This window comes from Miniopterus schreibersii (genome assembly GCF_964146895.1).
Source record: "Miniopterus schreibersii genome assembly, chromosome: 10".
NCBI classification, from domain to species: Eukaryota; Metazoa; Chordata; class Mammalia; order Chiroptera; family Miniopteridae; genus Miniopterus; species Miniopterus schreibersii.
Window position 1 is genome coordinate 51704953 of NC_138110.1, and position 20312 is coordinate 51725264.

At 45.6% G+C, this 20312-nt stretch overlaps 1 protein-coding gene across 2 annotated transcripts in view; it reads right to left on the reverse strand.

Annotated features, from left to right (window-relative positions):
* The window catches only part of EYA2 (EYA transcriptional coactivator and phosphatase 2), a 201995-nt gene that overhangs the window by 147517 nt on the left and 34166 nt on the right, over positions 1-20312 (reverse strand). The window lies entirely within an intron of this gene.

Genomic DNA, 20312 nt, shown 5'->3' on the forward strand with positions numbered 1-20312 from the left:
CTGGATTTTTCTGTTTGCTTCCTCATGGTGGTGTTAACTTATTTCCCGTATTTCCCATATATTTACTTTAAAATTAAATTAGGTTCAGAGTCATTGAAGGGGGGGCAGTAGTGCCTCAAAGTTCTTCTCATGGCACCGCATCAGAAGGGGTACAGCTTCCAGGTGCCCCGTCTACCGACACTAACAGGGGTCAGTGGGTCTGGGTGGCTACACTCTCTCTTCCCCATAAACCTCTGATCTAATGGTTTCATCACTCAGGGGATGAATCAATCATTTCATTAAGTGTTTATAAATTTAAAATAATTAAAGGAGAGAGAAGAATATTACGAGAATATTAATACATCTTGTACATTGCTGTCACAAATCTTTCTTCGCTGCACTCCCCAACCAGCCTGTGAGGCGGGGGAGCTGGCAGGATCTGGGGGCAGTGGGGGGCTGCGCAGCCCTCGGGGGGCCTAGGCGCCTGGGTCAGATCCCAGCTCGGCCACTTCCTAGTGGGATGGGGTCTGGCTTGGTGTCTCTGCTGTGGCTTCCTCATCTTTCCAATGGGGATACAAACGGTAGGCACCTCCTAGGGCTGTTTTGAGGATGAACTGGCTTACAACTTGTGCAGTGCTTAGAACAGAACAGGGTCAGAGTAAACTCTTCTCCACCCTTACAAGTGAGAGGCCAACCTGTGAAAGAAACGTCCCCAGGTCTGCAGCTAATGGCGGGCAGAGCTGGAGCAGAAACCTCGGTCCCCTGCATTACGTGGTGTCAATGGAATGTTTTCCCACATTTGGAAAATAATCGCAAATAATTAGGAAAAACACCTTTCGACCATAATGACTTCTGAATGGCTTAATATAACACCTAAGCCGAGGCCCCACAGGATGTGGGCCTGAGCGCCCCTCCAATCTCATCTCCACACTGCCTCTCCTGTAGGGACACTGCCCTTTTTGCTATTACCAAACCATCTCATGGTTTTTCACTTGCTGTTCCTTCGGCCACAATTCCTCTCCTCCGGATCTTTCCCTGACTCGCTCTCTCACTCCATTTAGGTGTTTTCTCAAATGTCACCTCCTCAGGAATGCCTTCCCTGGTCATATTATCAAACCCATTCCCCCCCTCCCCACCCCCCACCACACCACAGCCCCTTGCTTTCCATCCCCTGACCCTGCTGTATTTGTCCTTTCGATATCTTAAAATATGCCGCATATTTATGTGTGTCACTCTCAGGGGTGGGGGTGGGGTCCTGCACGCTGGGCATCCAGGGCGGTAACTGTAATTGGCACTAAACGTGAGCCAATAAGTAGCAGTTAAGTGAATGCTGAATAAGGACCCTACAGCCCCATAGCCTTATGCACAGAATCACGCATGCTCCATTTATCAACAGCACTTTCAATATTTAACTCTCTGTTACAAAAGAAAAACAAATCCACGCCCATGGTAAAGAGCTGGATAGTGCAACATCAAGTGCCCGTAGTCCTGCTGGTCCGTACGTCTGAGGCACACTGCGGCAGGCTTGTTAGGTAGTCTCCGCATGCTTTCTCTTCGCCCCTTCTTCTGCCATAAAGGAATTCCTACTCTTAGCAGGACATGCAGCCGCCCAGAATGATTTTCCACCTTCCCTTGCAGTTAGGCTGTGGTTATGTGACTAAATTATGATCAGGATGGAATCAAAAGTGATGCATTCAACATGCAGGTCATGTCCTACTTGTTAATATGTGACGTCATGGGAGAGGCATCTTGGGCCATTGGGGACTTTAAGGATGATGTAAGGACATGGAAGCAGTCTGAGGTGCTAATGACCTCATAGAGCAGAGCAGCTGTGACAGCTCGGATTTTATATGAGAGGGAAATACTCTTCTATGCTGTTTATGGCACCGAGTTCAGTTCTCTGTTACACAGAGCCAAGTCTGTCTGTCTGTCTGTCTGTTATCTATTTATTTATCTATCATCTACCAGATTTTCTTCAGTGCATTTAAGTATGTGTTTGTGTAGCAGCTTGATGTTAATGGGGAATTCAGAACATACACAAAAATACCCAGACTCATCTAATGAACCTCCCTAAGCCCATCACTCAGCCCCAACAGCCATCATTAACTCATGGCCAATCCTGTCCTGTTTCCATACCATCAACTTCTCTCTTTATGGTACTTGGAAGCAAGTCCTAACCAGTATATACTTTCATCTGTAAATATTTCAGTATGAATCTCTAAAAAAATCAATTAAAAAAACCCCAAAGACTTGTTTTGAAAACAGTTATAATACCGCTATCAAGTCTATGAAATTCCTTAATATTACCAAAGGAGATGTTAATTTATTTTAGCAAAAACTATGTTGTGTATTTTTTATTCCCATTTAAAAAATACACTGTGGGCAATTTTCAGCATCAGTACACAAAGAGCCACCTAATTCTTTTTAATAGCTGCAGAGTTTTCCATTGAAATGATGTACCAAGGTTCATTTAGCCATTCGCCAACTATGGACATTCAGGTTATTTACAGGGTTTTTCTTTTTTCTATTTTAATTAACGATGCAATAAACCTCTGTCTATCTCAGGAGGTCTCAGCCTTGGCACTCCTGAGATTTTGGGCTGGACAATTCCTTGCTGTGAAGGGCTGGCCTGCAGGCTGTAAGCTGCTTAGCAGCATCTCTGACTGCCTCCTCACTAGGTAATAGGAGCACCATTCTCCCCCACTCATAACAACCAAAAATGTCTTCAGACATTGCCAGATGTCCCCTGGGGTTAGAATCACCCCAACTGAGAACCTCTCCTCTAAAGATACCCACTTAAGAAGTAGAACATTCTAATTTCTACAATGGAGGTCAGCAGAGAAATGGAAACGGAGAAATTTTCAACAATGGCAGCCACTTGAGAAAATATCAGTTCAGACCTGCCCTGGATTTTAGTAAATACTTTAGCTGTGCTTCAGTCACGCTTACCATGAAAAACCTGAGAATTGAGTCTTCACAAAGAACTGCAGTTAGCGTCTGCAAATTTCTCATGTCAACGAAAGACCCTGTTGAGTTGCTCTGTTTTTTAACTTCATGCCTCAGATTAGGATCTGATGGAAGAACATGAGATGTATTTTATAAAACTGGCTTAGAGATGGGACAACATCCTAACTTTGACAGTCTGTCATGCTTCCTATTGTAGGATTATGTTTCAGGGAACATGTGTGACCCTCCACATCCCCTTTCTCTCCTACATTTAATAATAAATTGTATTATCATGGTGTTTGTACACAAACGGGGGAGGAGTTTCCAAATTCTAAGTGAAAGCTAAAGTCAACAGTCTTAAGCACGCCCCCTCTGCTGAGATCTGCCTTTGGCCAGGTTTAAAATCCAGCCAGAACCTGCTGGGAAAAAATTAAACAAACCCCCAAAGGGGTGCATCGTGGGGCTGCAACAGGCCAAGGTGCTTTGGGGCCCCGAGTTAGGCTGGCTCATCTGACGATGCTGCAGCTGACAGCAGCCCTGAAGAACCCTGGGATCTGCCATTTCTGGTAGTCACAAGGATTTAAGTCATGTATTCATTCCACACGCACTACGGAGCACCCATGTGTGCCAGGCTCTGATCTAATGCCTGGTAATCCAGTGGCGGGGGTGGGGGGCAAGACAGATGGCACCGCTGACGCCCAGAATCAACATCCCGGTGGGTTTCACTGTGGGCCACGGGCTTCGCTGTTGCTGGTAAAATGCAGCTAGCAGTTCCCGTCAGCTGAACACGGACAGCACAGGGACCGCTGAGCCAGATCTCCTGTCGAGAAAGGGCTCCTTGTGTGCCCAGCACTGCGTTGGGTGCTTTACATCTACTGGCTCACTTAATCCTCAGAATAACCCAGGACATAAACAGTACTGTCTCCCCCTTTTGCAGAAGAGGAAACTGAAGAGCAGAAAGATGAAACAATCTGCACAAGAAAACCGAGCTGTGCGAATGGCGACACTGACACGTGTCAGAGCCGAGGTTCCCAGTGGGGGCTCATTTTGCCATCCACGGGTCACTTGGCAATATCTGGAGACATCCTGGTTGTCACTTTGGGGAGGGTGCTACTGGGATCGCATGGGTAGAGGTCAGAGATGCTGCTAAACATCTTATAATGCACAGAATGGTCCCCATGACAAGCACCTGGCCCAAAATGTCCTACGTGCCAAGGCTGAGAAACCTGTTTCTGAGGAATGTTTGTTCCTTGCCGCCTTGGCGTCTATGCACAGCCGCTTCCTTCACCCTGGATGCTCATCCTGCCTCCCTCACCTTTAGGTTTCTGCGTATATGTCACAATGTCACTGCTTCCAGGAAGTCTTCCCTGACCTTTACTTGCCACCACCACCCTCCCTTACTGGATTAGTTGTCACTGCACCCTGAGCTTTGCATTCATGGCGTTAATTAGCTGAGGATTTAGTTGTGTAATGCTCACCTCCCCCATTAGGCTCTATACAGTAGCCATGAACCACGTGTGGTTTTTGAACACTTGGAACATGGCTAGTCTAAACTGAGATGTGTCCCAACACACCCTGGATCCCAAAGACTTGGTACAAAAGAATAATAATGTAAAGTCATGCATCAGTAATCACAGAAATGTTGATTATGTGTTGAAATGATAATATTTTTCAACAATTTAGGTAAAATGAAATACATTATTAACATTAATTTCACATATATATACACTCACACATATATATTCATATACACATACATATATATATATATATATATATACACACACACACATATATATATGTTCTAATCCTCACTCGAGACTATGTTATTATTGATTTGAGAGAGAGAGATCGGTTGCCTCCACATGTACATGGACTGGGGATTTAACCCACAACCTAGGTATGTGCCCTGACTGGGAACTGAACCTACAACCATTTTGGTCTATGGCACGATGTTCCAACCAACTGAACCACCCAGCCAGGCCCTTTTATATTTTTTAACGTGTTTACTAGAAAATTTAAAATCACATATATAGCTCACATTTCGAACTCCCATTACATTTCTGTTGGACAGTGCTGTTTGAGACCTTAATATGTTCCACAGGAATAGAGGTCCTAACTAGACTGTTCCCACTCAATAGCCAAGATTTGAAAGCAGCCCAAGTGCCCATCAGTAGATAAGTAGATAAAAAAGCTACGGTACCTTTATACCATGGAATACTACACGGATATAAAAAAGAAGAAATTCTTGCCCTTTGTGACAGCATTGGTGGACCCGGAGAGTATTATGCTAAATGAAATAAGCTAGTCAGAGAAAGAGAAGTACCATATGATCTCACTTATATGTGGAATCGAATGAACAAAATAAACAAAACAGAAACAGACTCTTAAATACAGAGAACAGACCGACGGCTATCAGAAGGGAGGGGGGTTGGGGTAAAAATGGTGAAGAGATTAAGCTAAAACACTAAACAAAAAACAAACTCTCATAGACACAGACACAGGATGGTGATGATCAGAGGGAAAGGAGGGTGGGGGAGGTAGGAGAGCATAAAGGGGGGATAAATGGTGATAGAAGGAGACTTGACTTGGGGTGGTGAACACAATACAATACAGATGATGTATTATAGAATCGTACACCTGAAACCAATATAATTTTATTAACCAATGTCATCCCAATAAATTTAATAAAAATAAAAAATAAGTAAACAAAAGGGGAATGGTTGAATTAAAAAAAAAAAAAAAAAGGCTGTCCCCACCTACCCCTTGAGCTTACAACAGTCCTTGGCACAGAGAATGAGAATATTTGTTGAATGAATGAATGAATGAATGAATGAATGAAACGTAAGAGACTGTCAAGAACAGTTTGCATGTATATTGCATTTTAAAGTTCTCCAAACATTCACCAGGGGCTACAGTTCATTTGTCTGGTTCTAGTCAACATAGACACCAGCTTTCTCTTCGGACACAATCGTGACCACAGCCAGTCCCCTTGCTTCCTTAGCTGACTCCACATCCTAAGAGAGAAGATGAGGCTTGAGAGAAACATCCAAGAGAAGCAGCCAGAGTCTCCCACGAAAGTCAACAGACGGTGGCTTGGGAAGTCTGTCAACCCTGACTGGACAAACATGCTCTAGGAAGGGCCACTCAGGCTTGCAGGGAACGGTGTGGCAGACGGGAGCCAAGGAGGGCAAGGCTGTGCCAACCTGGGGAAGTCAAGAGGCCAAGAACAAGTGTCTGGGAGGCTGAGCAAGCCTGGGCCCGAACCAACCAGGTGGGGTCACTTGTCTCTGTCCTATGCCAAGGAAAATAGTTCTCCGAGACGAGATGAGAAGCCTATACACTAGGTGAGACTCAGGAGCCACGCAGCGTGGGGGCGCAGGCCTGGGCACAGGAGTGGCCCTGTGACTCTGCATCACTCTTGGAAGCTGCCCCTCCCAGGACCAGGGCCCGCAGCTCTAATTTGGACTCACTGTTGGGTGGAGAGAAGGGATTAAGCATTTGTGGGGCCAGAGGAGAAACCAAGCTTGGTGTCTTGGCTCCTTTTAAATGGGGTTCTAGTTGCTTAGGAGCAAGTTGGCTGTGAGCCTGAACCCCAGTCCCGGCGCTCGAATTACTGTTTGACCTTGAACAAGACCAACATCTCACACTTAGAAAGGGTTCAGAACTGAGGCCAGGCTCAGTGCCAAGTATTTGACATACAGCGCCTAATAACAAGAGTTAATTCTCATACCGCAGGTCAGCAACCCAGATGGCAAGTGGCGGAGGCAGGCTTTGAACCCAGGCAGTTCCAGTTCTGTTCACTCGTTAGGTGTGTTTGAACCCCATCTCTATTACTTACTTGCTATATCAAGTTGGGGAACTGCAGTAGCACCAATAACTATGATTTATCCAACATTTACAAGCTCCGGTCACTCACTGCTTTAAGTGTATTATTACTCACTGAATGTATTTCTCATTGAATCCTCAGGACAACCTTTGGCTATTATTGCCCCATAAATTCAAACTCAGGCAAAACGGCTCCCATGTAACCACTACAGAGGCTGGAGAACACAGGCTCTGGAGCCGCACTGCCTGGCTGGAGTCCCAGCTATGCAACTTGGTGGTAGCTATGAACTTATCCTCTCTGGACCTCAGTTTCCTCATCTGGAAAATGGGAGTAATAACAGCACATACCAATGGGGTTGTTGTGAGGGTATTAAATGAGTTAATACTTGAAAGTGTTTAGCAGAGGGTCTGGCAAAGAGAAAGTGTTCAAAGAAGAGCCCAATATCCATCACGCCTGCAATACCTGGTCCATAGGAGAGGTGACAAGTTGGGCTCCCCAGGGAGGGGTGGGAGGCAGAACCTGACACTTAACCCTTCAGTCCCTGCACTCCCCCAGCACTTCTTGCGGATACCTGCATCCCTTCAACAGCTACCTGCAGGCCCTCTGTGCACTAGACATCACTCAGTCTCCTCCTCAATCCCCGATGACTGACTCCAGCAGCCCCTGGGGTGCTGCCCAGCCTCCACACTCTTGGAGTGAGATTTTTAAACATAAATCTGACCTTGTCATGCCCCCATTAAAACCTCTTTAATGACTCCCCATCGCTCTTGGGCTCAATTCCAAACTTTCACAGGGGTTAAAAACAGTGGCTTTCAAAATCTTTGAGACTCACAGTAAGAAACACATTTTACAATGCAGTCCAGTGTACACCTTTATAAAATTTGAAATAAAAATTTCAAGAAACCACATTGAACTCATGTGCGACACACATGAGCGCTTTCTATTCTATTCTTTTTTTTATTTTCTCCCAGTGCTGGCTGTGGCTCACTAAATTCATTTCATGACCCACTGAGGCGTTAAGACCTGCAGTCCGAACAACACTGGCTTAAGAACTCTCAGACACAGGCCCTGGGAGCCCTCTGGCCTCATCTCTCCTCATGCACACCTGGCAGCCCAAGCTCTGGGCATGCTGAAGCCCGAGCATTAGATTCTCCCTTGCCACTGAGCCCTTGCACATGCTGTTCCCCCTGCCTAAAGCACTCTTCCTACTTGTCTATATGGCTTAGCCAAAAGCTATCTCCTTAGGGAGGCTGCCTGACCGTCACCTGTGACCCACCTTCAGGTCCTCTCTACACACTGAGTCATCCTGGGATGTTTTTCGTTTGCTTTTGTTTTTGATTTGTTATAGTTTTTTTAAACCAGTGCCCAGTCCCTACTTCAGATCAATTAAATCAGACATTTCTGGGCGTGAGGCCTGAACATCAGCATTTTAAAAAATCCCCAGTGAGTATACAGAGACCCGCCCCCCCCAAGTCCAGGAAGTCACCGTTCCATGTCCTCCACAGCACTTACGACCATCTAAAGTAGCTTATGTATTTGTTGATTTGTTTGCTTGTCTTAGATTTCTTGACATCCCTGTCTCTTCCCCCGGGGCTGAGGAAGGTACCCGCACACGCACCTCCTCAGCTGTAAAATGGGATCATAAGAGTATCTGCCCTCAGGGTTGCTGCGGGATGGAATGAAGGAATACATGCCGAGTGCATAGTAAGTGCTCCACAGCCAAAGTCCATAGTGCTGCATTATTCCACAGTGATACCGACAGAAAACCAAAACAAACTGAAACAAAATTTGGGTGTGTTGCAGCCCCTGCCCTGAGCTCGGGCTCCTGACCTGGCCTGAATCTGGTAGGTGCGGCTGGAGGGGCCCTTTTTAAAGTAGTTTTCTTGCAAGTCTTTCCACACAACCCTTTCTTGAGATTTCAGAAGGCAAAGAAAAACACAGGGCCGGCAGTTTCGGACACTCCCCGACACCACCCTGCTGCATCCGGAGTTCCTGCTGATTCCGATGAGACTGGGTGGTTGGAGACTTTCAGGGGAGAAGAATGCCCTGGATGGTGCTTGGGTTCAGGGTCAGTAATGAGGGAGGGCGAGGGTCAGAGAGAACGATCATTCTCTGACACTTTTATATGCAAAGTGGGAACACTGGAAGGGGTGTGTGTGCGCGCATGTGCGTGTTGGGAGTGCTTACAAGTAGCAGAGCGATGCGGGAGGGTGGAGGACACTCGGGGGTACGAGGATGCAGTCAGGTCCAACAGAGGGCAGTGCCCCACTGTGATCAGCTAAAACGGGGATGGGGCCGATTTTGACCCCTGGGCAATGTCTGGACATTTCTGGTTGCCACAACTGGGAGCATCTACCTGCTGCCTGGACTTGCCTCTGAAGCACTAGAGGCAGAGCTACACAATAAAAGGAGCCTGGCGGACTATATGCAGGACACCAGTCTACCAGGAACACTGCTACTGGTCTTTATGTGGTGAGAAATCAGTTGTGATAGTCGTAAGCTCTGAGACTATAGGTTTTATTTGTTACAGCAGCTAGCATTACCATAATCAATACAGATAGTCTATTCCACACAATGGAATCTTATGCAGTCATTGAAAACCATAACCATATACCGGTTGTCTTTTTAAAATATATATATATTTTATTGATTTCTGAGAGAGGAAGGGAAAGGGAGAGAGAGAGAGAAACATCAATGATGAGAGTCATTCATTGGCTGCTTCCCGCAGGCCCCCTGCTGGGGATCAAGCCCCAAACCCAGGCCTGTGCCCCGACTGGGAATTGAACCAAAATCTTCTGGATCATAGGTACATATTAGTATGGGGAAAAGTGTGGAAGATCAAAAAGGTCAGAAGTTGGCAAACTATGGCCCGAAGGTCACATCTGGTCCACTACCTACAGTGTAAATAAAGTTTTATTGAAACACAGCCATGCCCTTTGGTTCACATATTTCTATAGCTGCTTTTATGCTATGATGATGGAGTTGAGTAGGTGCAATGGAAACTGCATGGCCTAAGAAGCCATGAACATTAACTATCTGGCCCTTTACACAAAAAGTTTGCTGACCCTTGTACTAGGAGACCAGCATAAGAAAAATAAAGATTATGCTGTATCCATAAATGAATCACTATTAGTAATGAGACAGAATAGATCTAGATGTGCTGACATGGAAAAATGTCCACAACACTGAAATGGAAAATAGTAAGTTATGGGGTGCAAAGTCAGATCCTATTTTTGTAAAAAGAAAATGATATGAATTAGCAGGATGGTGTGTGTATATATTAAAACCCATCTATAAGTGCCAACATCCAACAATTAAAGGAAGTCCTGCTGAAGAGGAAACCTGGGGATCATCCACTTTTTACTTTATAAACTTCAGGGTCATATTAATGTCCAATGATGAGCATGTTAATTATTTTTGTAATTAAAAAGAAAACCAGTAAAGGAAAAAATAGTCACAAGAGACTTGAACCCCAAAGAATGTAAATGTTCTTGGTGAAGTAGTTTGTTGAGGGTGGTTGTTAAACCTCTTTAGAGTCTCTAAATGCCAGGCTGGGGCCTGGTTGGCACATAGTAGGTGCTCATTAAATGTATGATGCCTGCAGGAACAAATGTTAAAGAAAATGAATGAAAAAATAATGAAAAAAATGAAATAAGAAAAGGAAAAACCCAGCTCTCTTTGCTCACCCAGCAAGTGCCAGGACATCGACCCAGGCTGAGAAAATGCCCACAGGGCGTGCTGACATTCCAGTCTGACCTTTAGAATAACCAAAGTTACTGTCATTGCTTCTTCCTCACCCCCAAATCAAAGCAAACAAACAAACAGAAACACTGAGAATAAGTCCTCTGCCAAAAATGTTCAGCCCGCAGACCACCAGTCCCGCCTCCCCGTGGCCTCACGCACGCCTCTTAGCATCACCGGAGCCCACTGCCCTTCGGGCCCAGTTCAGGGTTGATGTGAGCTCACACTGTTCAAGGCTGAGAGTGAGATCACGAGGAGGGCACGGTGGCTCTGGGTGCTTCCTGGTGTTTGGGGAACGGCACCAGGAAACACAAGCTTCTTCAGTCGCTCTGCAGTTCAGAGGAAGGAGCATCTGTTTATGTTATTGCTGTTTTAACACAGGTCACTCATCAGCATGGTATTTCTGGAGAAAGGCAGCACAAAAATCACATTAATGTAATCCCTCACAGGGAGCTAGCTGCCCAGAGCCTGTCTGCTATGCAAGTCTTTTGTCCATAAACCACAAGTTGAAATGAAATGGAATTTAGAGAGAAACACAGCTGTGTGGCTTTCAGGATTGCTCCTTTACTGTAAGCTCCTGAATTTACTGATTTTATTTTTCTTAATTGTTCTTCTCCCTCCCTCTTCTCTTTCTCTCCTTCTCCCCTTCCACAAATATTTACTGACCTTTTACCATGTGCCAAGCATTGTTCTAGGGTTGGGGGATGGAAAAATAAACAGAACAAAGTCCCAGCCCTCCTGGAGTTGACATCCTGGTAGGAGAGATAGACAATAAACTGGGGGACACAAATATTCTAGACAGGGTGACCAGGGAAGGCCTCCTGGAGGAGGTGACCTTTGAGCAGACAGTTGACGTGGATTAACAAGTGATATGACAAGGAGATAGGGAAGAACAACCAGGCAGAACAACATGTGCAAAGGTCCCGAGGCAGAAATGAGCCAGGCATGTCTAAAGAACAGAAAGGATAACAGATAGTTGGAATGTGATGATGAATGAAAAAAGGGACAGGAAACAGGGTTAGGAGAACACGTCCAAGAAGCAGCCAGGGGCAAGACTGCACAGGGCTTTGTGGGCCGTGTCAAGGTTAAGAATATTGGGAATTCACTGGGAGGGTCTGCACAGGAGAGAGGCACGATCGTTCCCAATGAGAGGGTCTTTGTTTATTCATGAAATCCATGCCTATTAAAGGAAATTTGGAAATCACAGGAAAGAAAAAGGGAGGAAAAATGCCACCCGTGATCTTAGCAGCCACACCAGTGGTTCTCAACCAGGATGACTTTACCCCCCAGGGGACACTCGGCAATGTGCGGAGACATTTTTGGTTTTATAACCAGGGAGGGGCTGGGTGTGCTGGATGCTACTAGCGTCTAGTGGACAGACACCAGGGATGCTGCTCAACAGCCTACGACGATCAGGACAGCTCCTCCAACAAAGAATCAATGTCAGTATTGTTCAGATTGAGAAATCCTGCTTCAGGCCAATGTTTTGAAGCACTTCCCCTACCCCTAACCTCACTAATTCCTTTATATGTTTATTTTTAATGTAGATGAGCTCCCACTGAATTTTCTATGTTGATGTGCCCTTTGCACAGAATGTGAAAACAACTATTCCCAAAGATTTTTACAAATACCTATGATGGTATCACATTCATTAGGGTTAGGTATCATAGCTGGGTTACCATATTGCGGTGGTTACGGGCCTAGCTTCTGGGCCCCTCTTACCAGCTGGGTTAACTTGGGGAGTTACGGAGCCCTGTGACCTCAGTTTCCCCAGGTATGACATGGGATTAATAGTAAACCTGCCTCAGGGGGTCGTCATAAAGATTAAATGAGTTAGTATATGAAAAGCATCAAACAATGGCACATTATTAAGTATTGGAAAAACATTAGCTATTATCATTACTCAACTATTTCTCTTTTACTTTTTCTAAGTTTTAATATTAGAAACAATGCTATTAAAATTTTTTAAAAAAATAGAGCTCCAGGACTTCAAACTTGGGTCTTGTAGAATGGAATGATATTTAAAAATTGAATTACATGAGTTGTGCAAAACTGAAACAGAATGAAATGAAAATATTTTTGAAGTCCCATTTTCCATGCATTTAGACACAGAATGACTTACTTTCATTCCCATGGGGAAACCCCTTAAGTTTTGCATCTTAAAATAATTGGGACTGCAACCTCTTCCATTAAAGTCTTAGGATGGCCGGTCTCAGGCTGACCTGGCGTGAGGTCCTTTCAGAGTGAGTGATCTTATAGGGCTCGGTGGGGCTGGGCTGGCAGTGCGAGGACTTACTCTGTGCCAGGCACTGTGTTAAGCATGTTGCATGCACAGTGGAGGAAAACACGGGTTCTGGAACCAGACTGCTGGATACACACCCCGACTCCAGGATTCACCTTGCACAAGCCATCAGGCTTCTCTGTGTCACACTTTCCTCACATGTCATAAACACATTACGAAAGTACCTATTTCATCAGGTGGTTGGGAGGATTCAATAAGTTAATACGTGCAAACCCCTTAGGGCCGTCCTTCACTCTTGGTGAGCCATCAGTAAGTGGAAAATATTCCTATGACCGAGTTTGAACTAACTTCCTGGCAACTCTATGAGGTGGGTGCTATTCTTAGCTCCCATTACACAGATGAAGAACTGAAGCAGAGGTTAAGACCCTTGCCCAAAGCCGCACAGTGAGTGGTGCAGCCGGAGGCTGCAACCAAAGCAATCTGCTTCCACTCCTAACCTCTGTGCTTTACACAGACAAGTGCACAAAAGTCTGAAAATGGGTATCAACTTTAACACCTGAATAAAAGTATGAAGCATTTAAGCCAATCTCAAGCAGTCCATTCATTCAGTATTTACTGAGCACCTTCTGTGTGCCTGAGAGAATGTGGGGTGGAGCTGCCCCACCATCTAGCTCCTAGTGCAGTCTGAAGGTGGAGCTAAAAAAGTGGAGACCAAAATCAATAGTCAGAAAGCAACTGAAATCTTTTTTTCTCTCCTCAATCCTCACCCAAGGATATGTTTTTATTGATTTTAGAGAAAGACAAAGGGAGAGAGAGAGAGACACTGATGTGAGAGAGACACGTCCGCTAGTTGCCTCCCCGTACTGGTCCTGACCACCGGGGACTGAACCTGCAAGGATGACATCCGAACCAACCGAACAACCTGCTAGGACAGCAACTGGAATCTTGATTGCGTCATCTGAGCCCTGATCCAGCTACACCTGAATGCAGCCTCAACCCTGGACTTCCAGTTCCTTGAGCCCATACATTCTGTTGACTTGCTAAACCAGTTTGAATTGGGTTTTCTGTCACTCGTAACTGAAAGTCTTGACTGTAAGAGTAGTTTTGGCCCAACTTATTCTCATGTTTAGTAGCAGGACAGCTTCTAAAGCATTAAACTCTTTCTAACTCCCCAAATTTCCCCATTAACTTCATGTTTTTCCCATAAAAGAAGCTGGGTTATCTATGGTTTTGGTATCACCTTATGAAGCAGATTATAATACATTTCTGAGCTGACCCCTTAGCTCCTTAAAAATAGGGTCTCATGTGCCAACAGAAATTCAACCTTGTGTTTGGAGCATGGTAGACTCTGCTCCATTCCACACTGGTGCATGCTCAGGAGGCAGCATGAACGGCCTAGTGGTTAACATTTACACTCTGGAGTCAGAGAGACCTGCCTGAATCCCATCTCTGTCAATCATGACCTACATGACCTTGGGCACATTACTCTGAGCTACCGCATCCTCATCTGCACAATAGGAATAATGTTAGTTCCTACCTCCTGTACTTTTTGAGAAAATGAAATGAGATACTGTATATGAACCACCTGACATAATAAATAGTAAATTATATAATGAGCTGGGCTTCCAGAAGTATAGATTTCAACACTACATTTACGAAGTGATCATCTCAAACTTGAATGAAAAACATGAGTGTTCTCAGGGAAGTGAGGCTATACTTGTGTCTATAAGTTCAGAATTGACAATTACCTTGAAAGTAGGGTAAACGTTTTAAGAATTAAGCAAAATGTGTGTGTGTGTGTGTGTGTGTGTGTGTGTCTTGGACAGGTTAGCTATTAGCAGGAAAAAAAATGGAGAGGACTTTCAATTGCTTCTTGCACCAATGTTATTCAGCACCTCACCTGTGTTGGAAACTGAGGATAAAGACATAACAAGACATATTAGGCCCTCACCTCATGCAGCTTAAGAGTTTATTCAGTGTTTTGCAAACCATGGAGTCACACCCAATAGTGGGTTAATGAAATCAATTTAGGGAGTTGTGACCAGTGTTTTTATAAAATGAAATCGAGCAGACCAGAGGTCAGTAATTCACAGACCATGGACTAAACCCATTCCATGTTTTTATGAATAAAGTTTTACTGAAACACAGACACTCCCATTTGTGTACGTGCCATCTCCTGTCTATAACAGTGGAGTTGAGTAGTTGTGGCAGAGACTGTACGGTCTGTGAAGCCAAAAATATTTATCAGTTGGCCCATGACACAAAAAGTCTGTCAACTCTCAGGATAACTAACTAATATGGCAGTTATAAATGCTGTTCACCAAATATTTCAGGTACACCTCTGAGCCCAAAGTAGGACTGCACTTCTTTATCCTGTTTAAAGTTATGGTCATGTGAGTTGCTTTGGCCCAAGAGGTGTTAAAGGAGATGACAAGTGACCCTTCTGGACACATGCTTGGAGAGACAGTGCGTGATGTTCTGCTGATCTAAGTCACTCAGATTTGGGGTTGTTTGTCACAACAGCAGAATCAAGCCTATCCTGACTGATATTAATAGAAAATACAAAAGTGTATCGCATGTAGTAAGTATTGCTTCTTCAAACTCTCATTTACATAAGCATTTTGGGTGACATGTGTATGGGGGGGGTATGTCTGTGCTAAGCATTTTTTGGCATGTCATTATAAGGTTGTAATAAATATGTTTCTTATTGATGGTCATAGTCAAAACATGTTTAAAAGTAGTGGTATAGAGCTTCGAGATATACTTAGGGTCCAGAAAAAAGCATCTAAAATATTTGGAGAACTAGACAAGAAAGAGAACTTGAGAGAAAAGTTCTAAGGTGTTGAGTGTGGAGGGTAAGCTCCTCATGTACACACAAGAGTGCTTCCCAGCCATTCCCCAACTCTTTAGGGCAGAGGTTGCCAAACATTTTCTGTGAAGGGCTGGATAGTTAATATTTGGGGCCAAGAGTCTCTGTTGCAACTATTTGGCTCCATCAATGTAGGGGGAAAACAACCTCAGATGATACAGAAGTGAGTGGATGTGGCTGTGTTCCAATAAAACTTTATTGACAAAATAGGCAGCTGGCCAGATTTGATCCAAAGTTTGCTGACTCCTGTTCTGGGGAATCAAAGAAGTAGAAAGAGGCTGAAAGCGTAGGAAGGACTTACATTTTAGGTCCACACAAGAACTAAAGACATGTTCCTATTAGAACAAAGCCCTCATCATCTACATTAGGGGTCAGCAAACTATGGCCCGTGGGCCAAAGTCCAGCGGCTGTCTGTTTTCATAAAGTTTTATTCATGTATGCATTGTCTATGGCGACTTTCATGCAATGACAGTGAAGCTGAGTAGTTCTAACAGAGACCATTGGACCAAAAAGGCTCCAGTATTTACTCTCTGGCATTACAGAAAATGTTTGCTAATTTCTGGCCTACATGGCCTCATACATGCCCAGGTTCATATTCAAACAGTGGTGTTTAGGGGTTTAGGGTGGACCCAGGGCTATATCCAGAAAAATCCTTAGAACAAAGGGAGACCCAAGCAGAATGATATTTTTAATAAAGTAAATAGGGCAGAGACCAAAAACAAATCAAAGTAACGCCTGGCCCTGCACCCTGGAGAGCTTCTGACCACAGTGACGCTCGAGAAATGAGTTCACAGCTAAGATGTGTGCCATAAATGTTAAAATAACAAGAACAATAAATAGTAATAAAACACAAAGCCACGCACCCGTCTCCACGGGCAAGACCTCCCAGGGTTTGAAGCTCAGAAGTAAGAAGGGAGCAGCCCTTGCCACTGATGGTCGGTCTTGGCAGAATGTCTGACGGTCCTACAGGAACCCATCGGGCGAGGTACAGAGGAAGAAGTTCAAATACAAGCAGGCCCTGGAGAAAGATGACCTCAGTCATGAAGGCTCGGACTCCCACTGGGGAACAGAACCCAGGCCCAAGGTCAACACTTACTCTAGAGACCCTCAGTGCTCAGGGTCTGGCCTGAGTTTCGAGCCAGCTCTCAGAACACTGGCTTGCCCCGCTGCCAGCCAGAGTGGGACAGCTCAGTGCCTTCTGCACTGTGAGACCTTGCCAGGACCACTGTTGTCAGCTGATGGCTTGATTGGAATGTTCCAGCCCCTCCATCCTCTGCAGTGAAGCCTGCAAAAGGTCTGAAAAGCTAAACCAAAATGCACTGTCATATCAAGAGCTTGCTACAAAAGCTGACTAGGCAGATAGGAGCAACGATTCACTCCCTTCTGGCACCACACCCAGAAGGGCCCAGCAGGCCACAGAGGTGAAAGACAGAACCCGTCCAAAATCATCAAATGCCCTAATGACCGGATTGGAGTCACGAAAAGTCTATGCAAACCTGAGCTTCCCAAGTCCCCACTGAGCACTGGAGAATGTGGGTGACAATAATGGTACCTGTGGCGGCCTGCACGCCTGCAGGCTCCCAGGGCTCAGTAAATGCCCCACAGTGTATCTTGGGGAACTCGGTGGAAGGCAGGCAGAATAATTCCCCTTTTACAGAACAGAAACACTGAGGTTATTGAACTCTCAGAGATGTCTTGAAGTTAGTTAAAATCAGGGAGCTTGAGATTTCTAAAAATCCATCAGTCATGGAGCGTCCAGCCCAGCTGCCGTGGCTCAACGTGGCCTACACAGCACACAGGCAGTAGCAGGCACGTTACACGGAATATCTCGTTTAACCCACAATACCCCTCTGATGCAGATGCTGTAATTATCCCCATCTTACAGATGAGGAAACTAAGGCCCAGAGGCTAAGGACACCCAGAAAACGGGAGGGGGGCTTCCTACTGCTAACCGCACGGGGCATGCTCTTTTTAAAGAACCAAACGAACTGTCGGGAGACAGTAAATGTTGCATCTTTACCTTTTATGCTCTTCTTTTCCACCTCACACCCCTTGCTCAGTTTACAGTAGGCACGAATTAGGTAAGATCTGCGAAATGCTATGGTCTGAATGTTTGTGTCTCCCCCAAATTCATATACTGAAATCTAATCCCCAGTGTGGTGGTATCTGGAGATGGGGCCTTTGGGAGGTGATCAGGTCTTGAGGGTAAAATGGGATGTGAGTGGGACTAGTGTCCTTATAAAAGAGGCTCCAGAGAGTTCCCTTGCCCCCTCCTTTGAGGACACAGTGAGAAGGCGGCCGTCTTTGAACCAGGAAGGGGGTTCTCAACAGACACTGAATCTGCTGGCACCTTGATTATGAACTTGCAGCATCCAGAACTGTGAGAAATAAATGCATAATAAATAAATGAGAAATAGAAGCCACGCAGCCTGTGGTAATTGGTTATAGCAGCCCGGATGGACCAAGGCAGACATATACTTAACAAACATTTTTCTGAGCACAATTGTGTATCTCGTCCTACTGAGAGCTTTGTAGCAAAGAGCTTGTTGAATTCTCTCAACAACGCTATAGAGTGAAAGCTATTTCCCCCATCTCAGAAGTGAAGAGGCTGAGGTTCAGAAAGTACCCTGAAGATGCAGCGACGTCAGCAACTGGCAAATGCTCAGCCCTCACCATGCACTGCCAGGTGCCTGACACACGCTTCCCACCCCCCTCCTCACGGACCCCTCACCCCACACTCTGAACAGTGCCCTCACTCTCCCACTGCCCAGATGAGGAGACTGAGGCTGCCACTGGCCCGAAGCTAGTGCAGTCCTCACAAATTTGCCACAGCATCAGAGACGTCCATCCTGGCATCATGTCCCCAGCCCTGACTCCTGTCCTCAGGGCTGGAGTGAGCATTTCCAAAAACACACTTGCTCCCCTGTCTCAGCTGTTCCTGAGGTTCCCCGGGGCAGCCGGAGGAGATGGAACAGGGAGGAGGTTTCCTCCAGAGAAATCCGCTCAGGGCCGTGTTTGGAGGCGCCACACTAACCCCAGGAGCTTTCAGCATCTCCCCTGTTTGTTTTCAGCACATGCCAACTCCCTGTACTTGAGAGGAAAGGCATCTTTTTTATGAGAAAGAACAGGGTGGGGGGAGAGAGAGGGAAAAAAGATAAAAATGCAAGTGTGCAAAGAGCTTCAAACCACGAAGAGGGTTTATTACTAAAAGGTGAATTACATGAAAATGAGGCAACATGTGTGTTAAGTTTCCTAAACTTCTTACAGCTTCAGAAGTTCGCTAGGAGGGGAATGCCAGAGGCCAAACCCATTCTAGCTTCCTTCTGCTCACTTAGCTGCCATCCTTCTTTTGGTTTTCTCTGGGTGAGTCCTGCCCAAATCTGGGACCTGGCTCTGTCTGTGCCCCCTGGATGCAACATTCATTCAACAGCTGACAACTGGTACTGGGCCCAGAGAGGGCCATGCCTTGGCCAGGCACGTCAGTGGATTTTCCCCCTTGAATCTCATGACAAGTCTGTGAGATTTATATGTTCTTTCCAGGAGAGGCTACGACTTGGAGAGAGCAAGTTCATTCAGTCATTCAACAAACACGAGCACTCACTGTTTAACCGCACTGTGGGGAGGCCTGTACAGTAAGTAGGTCAGGGTTTCTGCTGACGTTACTAACATTTAGGGCTGGACCATTCTTTGTTGTAGGAGCAGTCCTGAGCCCTGCAGGCATTTAGCAGCATCCCTGGCCTCTATCTATGACAAGATGCCTGTAGCATCCTAGCCCCAGTTGTGACAAACGAGTGTCTGCAGACACTGTTGAGGGTCTCCTGGTTGGCTGGGAAGCACTGCTCTGCATGGGTTGACTTGGAATGCTCCTGTGAGGCATGCCTGCTGGTGTCCTCACTTCGTAGCTGGGGAGCCTGGCTTGGGGAAGGTAACTTGCCTGTCCTTGCCTAAAGTCACACAGCTAGTGTCAGAGAAGGAACTAGAGTTCAGTGAGCCTCGCCCCAGAGCCTGGGTATGGAGTTCCTCTCACACCTGACCACATGGGTAAGTACATCTTCGAGGCTGGTTGTTGGAGGCCTTCGAGATGTTCCAGTTTGCAGTTGGATAAACCCAACTCTCAGGTTCTCTCAACTACATGGAAACATCCCCCAAGTGTCAGTGGGCCCTTTGCCCCATTCTCCATCTTTTCTCTCAAAGGGTATTTCTGTTATAAAGTGGTGCCTTTCCTCGGACTGTCCACTGTACCCTCCTTGGTGAGGAATGTTCTAGAAAGAATGTTAATAAGAATGCTACTAACAATCACTTCATGATCAACAAGCACTTTCATAACATTAAGGGCCAATATCTATAGTGTACTCACCACTAAGCTCCAAGAGCTTTGTAATAGTTCATCTCTTCCTTATGAACAAGCCTCAGCGGTAGGGGCTAGGAGCATCTCCATGTTACAGATGAGGAGACCGAGGCACAGAGAAGGGAAGTAACTTGTTCCAGGTCACACAGCTGATAGGTGGCAGAGCCTGCCTTAACCACCATGCCAAACTCCTTTCTTACTAATGCTTACTAAAGTGTTCTAGGCCCTTTGTGCATTGCAGTGCACTTTTTTCTTACCATAGCCCTGGCATATAGGTACTATCGCCTGATTTGGGGAATTTAGAAACTAAGCCTTAAAAAAATTAGAGACCACCCAGGCCACACAGCTAAGGAGGAGC